General features: G+C 36.2%; 1 pseudogene; it reads right to left on the bottom strand.

Moving 5' to 3' along the window:
- Positions 1-984: 984 nt before the first annotated feature.
- LOC110311314 (large ribosomal subunit protein uL3 pseudogene) lies at positions 985-12,295 on the bottom strand (annotated as a pseudogene).
- Between the last annotated feature and the right edge of the window lie 477 nt (positions 12,296-12,772).

Here is a 12,772-nt window from a genome sequence, read left to right as displayed (position 1 = left end):
TGACCAGGCCATGATTACTCATAGCTCCTCTAACTTCAGATCAATAGCAATTGCTTAGGAAGTCAATTTGCGATCAAGATGTTTTCTGGATAATCAGGGAAAATGGACCGCTTCTTTACTCTGTGATGAATTTTTAAGAGGATGATGATATTGTTAAAAAAACAAGTAACCTGGGAATAAGTGTGTCAATAAAATGTAACAAATTGATTTTTGAAACTGAATTAGTCTGGTATCAGTGATTCCTGTGACTGACAGCACATGTCCACAGTGCTGAATGTAGAAAGGGGCCCCAGTGAACAAAGCAGTGGGGGTTAGTCAGTATCAGAGCAAAGTAGAAGTAGCCAACAGTGGGCTGGCCATATCAAGTTCTTGTGGGAACTGGAGGGGAATCTGGGATATTGACTGATGTTTGAACACCAGATCTTCTTTCCCTTTATTGTCAGATTTTACAAGCAAATCATTTATGATTTGTTAACATAGATGCTTAGCTGGAATGACTCTCTCTAGTCCTATTTTAAAATGTCAAGAATGAAGAAACAGATATGGGAAATAAAGATCTTAATCACACTCTGCTGCTGAAGAAGGTGAATTAGATTGTGTTTCAATCAATATTTGAGACATTTTCATTACTTTTTTTTCTTTTAACCACTTTGATTGTCATACTGTATTATTGAAAAACAAGTATATTTTTGCAAAAAAAGAGCCAGAATCTGTAGCCAGTCTGAACACATTTAAATTCTGGCTGCACACTTGTTTGTTGTATGCACCCGTACAAGTTCTTTTAACTTCTCAGTGTATCACTTTAATCATCTATAAAAACGAACATTTACTTTATAGACCTTTTATAGTAATTCAGAAGATTGTATATGCAAATTATGTAAAAATTAGTTTACTCAGCATGTTTTTTTTCTTTTCTTTTTTCTTTTTTTCCTGGAAACATCTTATTGATGAGACCCCCACCAGCTGTGCAAAGGGCTCCTGGCATCAAGCACCTTCCTTCTTGGCAATGTGATCTTTCTTGAGTTGTCCCATGAAAGCTTTCTTCTCTTCCATGCTTTGGAAATGACCATGGCCAAACTTGGAGGTGGTATCAATGAGCTTCAGGTCAATCTTTTCTAGAACTCAAGGTTTGGTCTGGACCAGCAATGACTTAAGAACTGTTAGCATTTGTGTCTTGGTTCCCACCATACAGCCTTTGAGCATGATGAAGTCATTGGTCACCTCACCATAATGGACAAAGCCACCCAGTGGGTTGATGCTCTTGTCAGACAGATCATAATCAGTAGATGCATTGTTCTTGATCAATTTATCACCATTGATGAGTCAGCCTTGACCAATTTTGTAAATCTTGTTAGTCTCTGTTTGGTAATGGTAGCCTTTCTGTCCACCATGTAGAGAAGGCTACACAGCAGGGTGCCAGGCACCAATACAGGCAACTTTGAACAGACCTCCATTGGTATTTTGGGAAGTTTCTCTGTATAACAATGACTGGTCACCCCTTGTACCCTTTGCCTTTTGTCATGCTGGTGACATCAATCATCTATTCCTGTCCAAACACCTGGTTCTCAGGAACCTCCTGCTTCAGTCTCTCTTGGGCCCAGTGTAGCCTCTCAACCACAGTGTCTCCATTAACCTGGATCTCCATCAAGTGTGCCTTCTTCTTGCACAAAGGAAGCAGATGCATCTGAATGTGGGCAATTATGCAGATGACTTGCCAGTACTTCTTCATGCTGTTGAAGTCCTTCTCTAGCTGTTTCTTGCCTGTGTCAGCCTGCTATTTCTTGCAGTATTCGGTGAAATTCTTCTTCTTAGATTTGTGCCAGTTATTATAGAACCGATTTTCACACTCATCACAAATATGCTCAGAATGTATGGTCTTTAAGGTGCAGAGGCCTCGTGGGGTTTCTACATATCCCACAATGCCCATAACCACCATAGGTGGGGTTTCCATAATGGTTACAGCCTCCATGACTTATTTCTTGTTCACTTTAGATCCTGGCCTGTCAACTTCCTGGACAATATAGGTCATGCCAACCTTGTACCCTAGAAAGGCTGTGAGGTGAACGGGCTTGAAAGGGTTATCCTTAGAGTAGCTCTTTATTTTACCATGATGCCAGCTGCTGCACTTCTGAGGCAAGAAGCCCAAGGACCCATACCTGGGAGCTAGAATTTCCTGTGAGATATCTTACCGTCACATGCTGCTGATAAGGCTACTCAGCATGTCTTAAGGGTTTAATTAACAGTAATAATTTTATTGTGTGCTACATGAGTAGGAGAATGGAATACGACTCCATAAACCACAATTTCAACGTGAATGTTACAAACTTTCAAATTTTAAAGATTAGAGAGATGGCTCAGTGGCTAGCAACACTGTCTACTCTTCCAGAGGACCGCAGATTTGATTCTTAGCACCCACATAGTGGCTAACAAATACCTGTAACTCCAGTTCCAGGAGACCTTACACATCTCTTCTGGACTCTACAGGCACTGTATCCTTGAGGTATACAGACATACTTGACATACAAATAAAGTAAAAGTCTCATTTTTAAACTTTCAAATTTTGAATAGATTAATTTTCTTATAATTCATTTAGTCTCATATACATTCATCACTCAATGTTCATTGCCAAAGAGGGTCATGACTGACCAAGTGGTTCAAAGTGAAGATGGCTTTTCAAGACAGTAGATTGCTCTCAGTATAGAGGTCTTTTATTTTGTTTGTTTTCCTGAGTGTGGTAGGACTCTTATTTTGTTTGGTCTTATGAATGTAAAGGAGGTTTGTCTGAATTCAATTTTCTATTTAATCAAATGTTTTGCATATCCAAATCTCAGGGAAAAGATCTGATACTCTAACAGTCAGTTAGTTGCTATACATTTCAGTAAGTGAATGTAAAATGCAATGTGTCTTCAAGTGTAATTTAGAGAATCAAATGAACTTCGTGAGATGTGATTGTGATTAAAGATAGAAGTCATATATCACCTGTTCAAATAGAGATAGTTTGGCAAAAGAGAGCAGTTAAGTTTTGCTTACATTATTCATAGCATAAAAATAATTATTTAAAACAAAATATTATGTTCAACTTGTTTAAAACATAATCTTGTAAAGGTAGAAGATTTTCATCAAGTGACAATAGAGAATTCCATAGTTTAAAGAAATCAAGACTATAGATTTGAAATTTCCTAACTGGGTCATTAAGTGACTTATGGGGAAATTTAGCATTATCACTCATAAACACAGGCCTAAGAGCTCCATGTTCAGGAACCAATGAATCAATAAATTTATTTTTGTATACATTAAACAATATAAATTTTGTAAAAATTAACTTTTTTTCTTTGAAATAAATTCATGGTGCACATGTTTTATATCCATAGACTGTTGTATTTGCCAATTAACCTCTACTCAAATCGATCCTGTGGTGGTGGTGTGTTTCTTGCTACCTGATCCAATGTTCTGGGTTCCCAAATGAAAGACACCCCCACACACACACACACGCATGCAGCACTATATTTTAATATGCCTTAAACAGGTCAATAGCTGGGCCACTCTTATACCTCTACCTGGCTAATACCTCCCCTCTGATATTACTTAGTTATTACTTATTAAAATCCATATTCCATCTTTGCTGCCCTAGACCCAGTGTGGGTAGGGCTGGGGCTGCTCTTCCCTGGGGATCTTACATGATTGATATGCTCTATCTTCTGCAACTCTTAGGCCTGGTCCTTAATCCTTTCCCAACATGATGGTTCTGTCTTCTTCCTCCTCCCTTAGTCCCTTGCTTGGGCATCATAATACCTTGCCTCTGTTTGCCTGTTCAGTCATTGGCCACCAGCAACTATATTTAGCAATCAAAACCAGCTGGCACCAGGATCACTCAGCATCGCACATGCAGACCTGAGGATTGTCGTGTAATTTTGGGAAACTTATTAACATAAGTAGCATTAGACCAAATCCATGGCAATAGATAATTAAATAGAAATAAAAATGAGATATAGTCACTTATTTATGTCAGGCAAGTGTCAAAGCAAGAAATCCAGCACAGAGAATTAGTTTTACCCCTAATTAACTCAATTTATGTCATTCCTTAAGTTTTCACTTTGTAACAAAGGCACAAAGCATGGCTCTGAATGAAGGATGTGACTCTCACATCAGACTTGCTTGTCTTCACCCTCATGACATGCTGAAAGAAGTCCTGCTCTAGGTCAACAAGACAGACCCACCAAATTAGTGTAATTTATATGTCCATTTAAAGCACTGACATTATTTGCTTCTTCTTAAACTACCTTCAATTTTTTCTTTCAAACCTACACTCAATTTAATCAAAACCCAAATAAGACTTATTTAAAACAACAGTTTTGTATCACCAATCTCCAAAACATATTATTTAATATGTTTATGTGTGTGTGTTTTCTATGGCTTTTAAAAAGTTTTATAAATTAAAATTTCATATATCTCAAGAATCCATAGAAGATGTTAATTTAAAATTAAATTTGGAAATAATGCCTACCTGCTTGCTTTCACATGTAAATTGATTTTTAAGAGACTATATCAAACTTCAGACTTCCAAATGGTGATTTTTTTTTACGTGTAATGCCTTTGTGTGCTAAATATATCTAGTTTCTGTCAAGTGGCTATTTAGAAAGGAAACATTATTGACTACATAAGTAGTTCAAAGTTGAAACTCATTCCAGGATGTCCATGTTGCACAGGGAAACAGCCTTTGTTTGTTTGCTAAGTTAGAGCACGTCAGATTCCCAAGATAACTCATTCTTTTTGAATATAGTTTTTCTTCTTTTGAAATTATAGATTAAATGATAGATCAAATTAAATTCATAGATTCGTCATTCTTAAAGTAAATTTCAGATTATCAAGATGGATGTGCAGAATTTACTCAAGATTATTTAGAATTTGAAACATGGAGAGAATAAAAATCTGTTAGTGAATTGCACATTATTAGCGATGGACTTGGGACCATGAGATTAACGTCACTACAGGAAAGTCATGTGGTAAGAACATGTAGAGTTTACAATTGAGAAGAGAGGAGATGGTTCTCATTCAGATGGCCTGAATTACTTGGATGCATCCTTAATGGCAGTAAAAATTGTCACTTTTTAGGTAATATCATAAAAATACTTTTCTTACTCAATACTTTTCATTTCACTTCAAAATAAAGATTATGGTTAAAGTACATAATATTTTTAAAGCAATCAGATAAAAATGTAGCTTTGACTATTCAAACTTTGAAACAAAATTGATAAAAAATATTAGAAACTATTTCTGAGATATTTTATAAGCTATCTAATTCTAAAAAGCTTTGATTTAATAGAAAGTCCTTTTTTAACCTTATATCATTAGAACGGGCCCTACACCAATGCTGAGATAACAGATGTTGGCAATGGTGTGGTGAAACTGGAATTCTCTTTGTGAATTGTTAGAAACTAAAATAGCAACATTGCTATTGAAACACTATGCTGATTCTTCAAGAGATTGAACATAGAATTAGCATAGAATATGAAGACGTATATCAAAGAGATCCTTGACATACATACTGATTGCATTATTTACAGTAATCCAAATACAGAAGATATACATGTTCTCATTGATAAAGCAAGCTATTGAAGCACATATATACAGCGCAAATGCTCTTCAACTTTGAGAAAGAAGAAAAACAGAATACATTTTACAACATGGCTTGAATTGAAGAACACTATGTTAAGTAAAACAAGCCAGTCATAAAAGACATATGTGTAAGATTCAACTTATATGAGGTACAGAGAATACAAATACTGATGGGAAAAATATGGTGGCTGTATGCGTGCTAGAAAACACAATATATTGCTAATTAATGGGTAAAAAAATTCACATTTCTAAATTGAAAAAATGTTGGTTACACAGCTAAAGTATAGATTTAGAATAGTTAAATTTGTAAATTTTATAATATACATAATTTCACAGAGATAAAAAGAAACAAAAACTATTAAAGAAAGAAAATTATCCCAGACTATTCAAATATGCATCCAGTTTAGAACTACTCTTCTCAAAAGCAGTGGTCCTTCCATTTAGCTCACAGATCTGGAACCTCTGTGTTAACTAAGATAAAAAAAAATCCATTCAGTGTTTCACTGAGTCTACTTTAAAATAGCAAAGTTGAGCTGGGATTTGTAAGACAAATTTTTTTGTCTTGAATAAAACTGAATGTCAACACTTGTGATTCTTGTAAAATTATATATATATATATATATATATATATATATATATATATATATATATATGTAAACGTATAAAAATTTTAAGATGTACTGAATACTATTTTATATCTTACAAATGGAGCCTAGAGTGGTGGAGCAGGGCTCTAATATCACCACTTGGGACTCAGAAGCAAATGGATCTCTGGGAGCTTGAGACCAGCCGTGGTCTACAGAGTTCCAAAAACAAAACAAAACAAAAAACCAAAAAACCAAAAAATTCAAAAAACCAAAAAACCAAAAACACCCCAAAACAACATACAAACAAACAAAATTTAATGAAAATACAAAGAACTTAATCACTGTAAAGTGTAAGAAATAGGCACAGAAAGGCTTATGTTCACAGGCACATATTCTTTTTTTTTAATATTTTCTATTAGGTATTTTCCTCATTTACATTTCCAATGCTATCCCAAAAGTCCCCCATACCCTCCCACTCACTCCCCTACCCACCCACTCCCACTTTTTGGCCCTAGCGTTCCCCTGTACCGGGGCATATCTTAAATGAAGTACTCAAAATATTCAGTTACTTATGTGTGGGCAAGTCTGCAGCTGTGCTGGCCTTGGTGCTGAAATAGAATTCTGAAATTTTTTTATTAGATATTTTCTTTATTTACATTTCAAATGTTATCCTCTTTTCTAGTTTTCCCTCTGAAAATCCCCTATCCCCTCCCCACCTGCTCTCCAACCCACCCACTCCCATTACTGGCCCTGGCATACAGGACCAAGGGCCTCTCCTCCCATTGTTGACTGACAGGGTTTCTCAGTGTAGCCCTGGCTGTCCTGGAACTCAATTGGTAGACCAGGCTGGCCTCAAACTCCGAAATCCACCTGCCTCTGCCTCCCAAGTGAGACAATATTCTAAGAGACACTAGTTGACAAAGACAAGTGAGATAGTTTAGAGCTTCAGAACATTAGCTAACTAAAAACATTGGTTGATATATACCAGTACGTTAATAGCTCACCTAAAAGAGGTGCTGGGTCCACCTGAGTCAGTCAGTCTTGGCTATATTGTATTTGGTTGTTTTAGAGAATCCATGATTATACATAGCTTTTAAGTTGCTTTAACAAAATTTTAACACATTGTATTGAAGTACGAAATAAAATGTAATTTCTCTGCTTGAGGTGGAGCTAAGATATGGAAATTTTGAGGTATTAATACAATAGTATAGCCAAAATCAGTCTGTGACAATACATTTCAGAATAATCAAGAATGTTCCAGAATAGATATATAATTCTAGAAGATAATTATGATTTATTTGTTTGTACAATTGTTTTATTTAGCTATAAAAGGCATGTATGCTTACTATGTAAGCCAGAACAATGGAGGAGGAAAGCCTCATTGCTTTGAAATGAAGAATAAACTGGCCCAATACATAAGAAACCTAAGAAAATATACTTCAAAATGATAGCTTTAATTATGAGAGGGTGGAACTCATTTAATACTCTTTCAATGCATAATTTTGTGTGGAAAATATATTATCCCTTAATCATGTTTATTAAATTAACATTAGCTTTAATGGATATACACAACTTATTTTCTATGCACCTTTTTTTGAGCATGAATCTATATTATGTTTTAACAAAAATAGCAAGTTTTTTTTTTTTTTTTAGGCTGAAGAACAATAGTTTTCCTTTTTCATTTTATGACTCTAATGAGCCACTGAGGAGATAGTTACAATGACTAAAAATAGTACTATTTTTCCTTCTTTGTTCCCAATAAGAAAGTACCTATTACTTGAGAGCACTGTGTAATGTATTCGCTATGAGTAGAATGTGCTTTCAGATAAGCATTAGGATCATGAAACGATCACTGATGCATGCTATCATCTAACAAACATTCACTCAAATTTCGTTGGTTACTTTAATAATGCCATTTACAGCAAGAATAACCCATAAATGACCACTTGTTTCACTTACTTGTCCTGCTTATTTTTAGAAGAAATTTGTACAATGTTTCTAAATTTTGGTTCATGTCTTCTCACAATTAGACTCTGGATGTGGACTTCTGGAAGGAATATATAAGAAATAATGGCTTGTTTCCACCTCAGCCGACAATGCAAAATATGTCAAATACAATCATATGTCTAAAGGCCTTGTCATGTTTCTACACTATAAATATCCCTTTTATATTTAATAAACCCTTTACTGGGAAAAATATGAAACAATGTAAATATCACATTGCTCATCAATTGCCCACCCACCTTAAATCTACTGGTGCCTCTTGACTGAATTAATTGTTTCCAAGAATTCAAGTTTCCATTTTCAAAATGAAATATTCCTTTATATTTGGTTATTGACATCTTAAAGTGATGTCTCTAAATTTTGTTATGCTTTTTGTTTGTGTGTTGTGTGTGTGTGCACACATGTGCATGCAAGTGCTCACTTAGATGAATACGTGCACACATGTGTGATGGATGCATATGAGTGTGTAGGTGTGCATGTAGACACACATACACAGACCTGATGGGTGCATGAGAGTGTAGGTGTGCATGCAGACACACATATACAAACCAGAACAGAAAGGCAAGTATCTTTCTCTGCTCCTCTTAGTCTTAATGCCCTCAGACAGAATTTCTTACTGAACTAGATACTCCTGTTTTTGTTTTGTTTGTTTGTTTGTTTGTTTGTTTGTTTTGATAGGCTGCTGGTCACAGGACTCTTGGGATCTTCCTTGTCTGCAGCCTCCAATGCTCAGGTTACAGGTATATATGATCTTAAATGACATTTCATGTAGGAGATGGAGTTTCAAATGCAGGTCCTCATGCTTTCATAGCAACAACGTATAAACACTGAACAATCTCTCTAGCACACTATCTCTACTTTGAATTCACTAATTAAGGAATATTGGCATAAGGTCATATATTCCTGTTTTTACTCATAGAAATAGTACTTTTAACTATTATTACTTGTTTTGCTTTTTTATGAAAGATTAAGAAATTGTGCTTTGCTTTTAAATTAAGCCTTTTGAATATATATTGTCTATAATAAATTGGTGGAAGTAGAAAGATAGTAAGAGTAAGATTTAAGGAAACATTATTTTCCAGACATATAAGCACTGTTTTAAACACGAACACACAGTTTCTATGACAGCATGCATAAAACCCACTCAAGATCAAGCCAGTGAAAACCCCCAGCATGAATGATGGATTGTGTGTGTGTGTGTGTGTGTGTGTTTGTGTGTGTGTGTGTGTGTGTTTGTGTGTGTGTTTGTGTGTGTGTGTGTGTGTGATACCTGTGTGTGAGTGGTATCTGTGTGTGAGTGGTGGTTGTATGTGAATATAAAGTCCCACAGAAGCTAGCAAGCTCTTGGCACTTGATGACATGTGGGGAATATGAATATCTTCTTCAGGGATGTGGGACTTGACAGGCTATTCATCCCTGTGGATGGTACTATAACAGGCAGCACCAAATGGACCCAGTAAGTTTTAAAAACAGAACAGATGAAGTTGAAAAGGAAATTTTTTAGAGGAATTGAATTTTGTGAAGGAATTGAAAAAGGAGTCGGGGGTTATGTATGTGTTCGAAATACAATATTGATATTCACAAAAAGTTCTATACAAAAGGAAAAATTAAAAATGATAAACTTAGCAGGGCGGTGGTGGCACACGCCTTTAATCCCAGCACTTGCAAGGCAGAGCCAGAGATTTCTTAGTTCGAGGCTAGCCTGGAATACAAAGTGAGTTCCAGGACAGCCAGGGCTATACAGAGAAACCCTGTCTCAAAAAGTAAACAAAACAAAACAAAACAAAAGACAAACTTTGCATCTCTTGATTTTGCTGCTTTATATTTGACAGCTATATGAATCTGTGACTCTGTCAGGTCATTAGAGATATTTAGCATTTCTGGTGTTTTAAACTGCCCTTTGTGTACCTTTGTAGTCCGTCTTCTTTCCTGTGTCACATATTCTCAAGTGATATTTTTCTGTGAGTCACTAAAGTGAGGATTTAGCAATTGTAGATTTATGTATAAATGGAAAGCTGGTGTATGTACCTTGTTTTATCTAGAATGTTTGTCTCTAAACACCACTTAAAATCTATATATTTTAGTATATCAGCAATTTGCTGTTCAGTTTGTTAAGTTCTATTTATACTCTAAAATCTATCTGTTCACTGATCAATATGCTTGTTGGTTATGTCATTCTGGCAAGTGAATTTTTTTATATATGGTGTGTGTGTGTGTGTGTGTGTGTGTGTGTGTGTATGTGTGTGAACATGTGCGTGCATGTGTGTGCGCATGAAAGTGTGCATGTGGGCATGTGTGTATGTGGGTGTGCATGCATGTGTGAATGCATGTGTGCATGTTAGTGTGTGTGTATGTAGTAAATGCATGATGTTCTGTTGTTTTTAATATAGGGAAACTTTATTTTCAGTTCATGTTTCAGAATATAACACATCATACTGTAGCAGACATTACCAGAGGAGCAGCTTGCCACTGTTGTGGCAGTAGTTTATGGCAGTGCTTGCTCACATCTTGGGTATGAGGAAGCACAAAGGTAAAACAGGTAACAGGGTCCAGCTATTGCATCTCAAGTCATTCTATTAGTGACTCACTCCCTTCAGCTATGTCCCAACTTCTAAAATTCTACCACATTTTAATACAGCTTTAAGAGATGGGGTCCAAGTCTTCAAATACCATACACCTATAAGACCATGGCATATAGAATTCATCTTTATGATTTTTAAAGTATTTATTCTCAAAAGAGTATCTGCATGGGTCAAAAGTCTGCATTTTCTTCTAATTAGGGCAATCATTTTATTATTAGTTCCTGTAAATTGAAAATGCACTTTATAAACCTCTTTTGTATGACTTTTTTTATGGGAAAGACATGATAAGACATCTCTGCACTTCAGACAAGGAAGTGAGAAAAGATAAAAGTAGCAATACCATCCATCAAAGTCCAACTTGGCAAGTCAATGAGTTTACTGAGCTCACTTATGGATGACACAAAGTCACCAAAACCCAACTCCAGTCTTGCTGACGACACATGAAAGTTGGAACTCCGGAGCTTTCTGCAGAACATACAGGCAGCTCAAGAGGTTAGAGGCTCCTCCAAGCACTTTGGCTGGTCCAAGTCTCCTCCTATCACCTTGGTTGGGGGAGGCTTATGAATAATTTAAGTTTCAGCATTTTCAGACACATGAAGTTTCTTTATTCCCTCAGTCTCCTTAGCCACCTTTCCTTATTCCTATAGGGAATGTTGAAACTCAAAAGAAATTGTTATTCAACACCTTCCAATATACAGTGACACAGAGTAAACATTCTGTATTAGTTAGGGTTTTACTGCTGTGAACAGACACCATTACCAAGGCAAGTCTTAATAAAACAGCATTTAATTGGGGCTGGCTTACAGATTCAAGGTTCAGTCCATTATCATCAAGGTGAGTGCGTGGCAGTATCCCGGCAGGCATGGCACAAGTAGAGCTGAGAGTTCTACGTCTTCATCCAAGGGCTGCTAGTGGAAGACTGACTTCCAGGCAACTAGGGTGAGGATCTTATACCCACAGTGACACACCCATTTCAATCAGGTCACACCTATTCCAACAAGGCCACACCTTCAGATGGTGCCACTCCCTGGTCCAAGTATATACAAACCATCAAATATTCTTATTCACATATGGAGAAAAGAAGCACAAAACAAGAAAAGATAGCTTTGAGGCAAGATGAAAAACAAGGGAAAAATATCAAACCTTACCAATTCACATCTAGTTTCTGGAGTTCATGGTGCATCACCTGGGATCCATGGCCTAGGTAACACCTACTTTTTATTTCCAAGGCCTAGAATACACCTGACTTCTCCATTGGGTGGTTCCATTTGGTACCTACAATTTTTCCAGTGGTTATCTCATATTATTGGAATTTACAACAAACCTGATATCTCTATTTCAACTTTGGTTTCACTTTCATAGCTTCATGTGTAGTCCACTCAGGAGTTCTGTGTAACCAATCAGACCCTTTTGCAGATTACCTGGCCTTAGTGACTTCTTAAGCCTCCATGACACTGTCATTCTTGCATCTTCTATGTAAAGTTCTGATGTCAGCTTAAGAGGCATGTTGGTGTCTATGACTATAGTTGAAGTGGCCTCTATATATCACTAAAATACAGTATATTAGAATATCTATGTAGGTGGCCCTCTGAGTAGAACACCCAGAGTCTATCTTTCTTCAGTAACTCTTTTTAAAAATGAAAGTTTAAAAAAATGTTTTTGTATTATTGTACCCTACAGTTTTCCGTGTGTGAGGTCCTGTGTTCAAAATCTTCAAAGTACCATTCATATTGTTTCAGTTCAGAGTAAGAAGTTTTATTTATTTTTAAATATTTACTTTTAACCTCTTTCTCTCTCTCCTTCTCTTTCTCTCTCTCCTTCTCTTTCTCTCTCCCCCTCTCTTTCTCTCTGTAGGTATTAGACATGTGTCTATGTGTATAAGTCATATCTTTAGGTGGCTTCAGAGGCCACAAGAGGGCATTAGATGCCCTGAAGCTGAAGTTACAGGTAATTGTGAACTCTCTGACATGGTTCTAGGAAAAG

Source organism: Mus caroli, unplaced genomic scaffold (assembly GCF_978045245.1).
Source record: "Mus caroli unplaced genomic scaffold, Mus_caroli_1 scaffold_17, whole genome shotgun sequence".
Classification (NCBI taxonomy): Eukaryota; Metazoa; Chordata; class Mammalia; order Rodentia; family Muridae; genus Mus; species Mus caroli.
The sequence above is the reverse complement of the archived record's forward strand: the minus strand, read 5'-3'. Positions and strand labels throughout refer to the sequence as shown.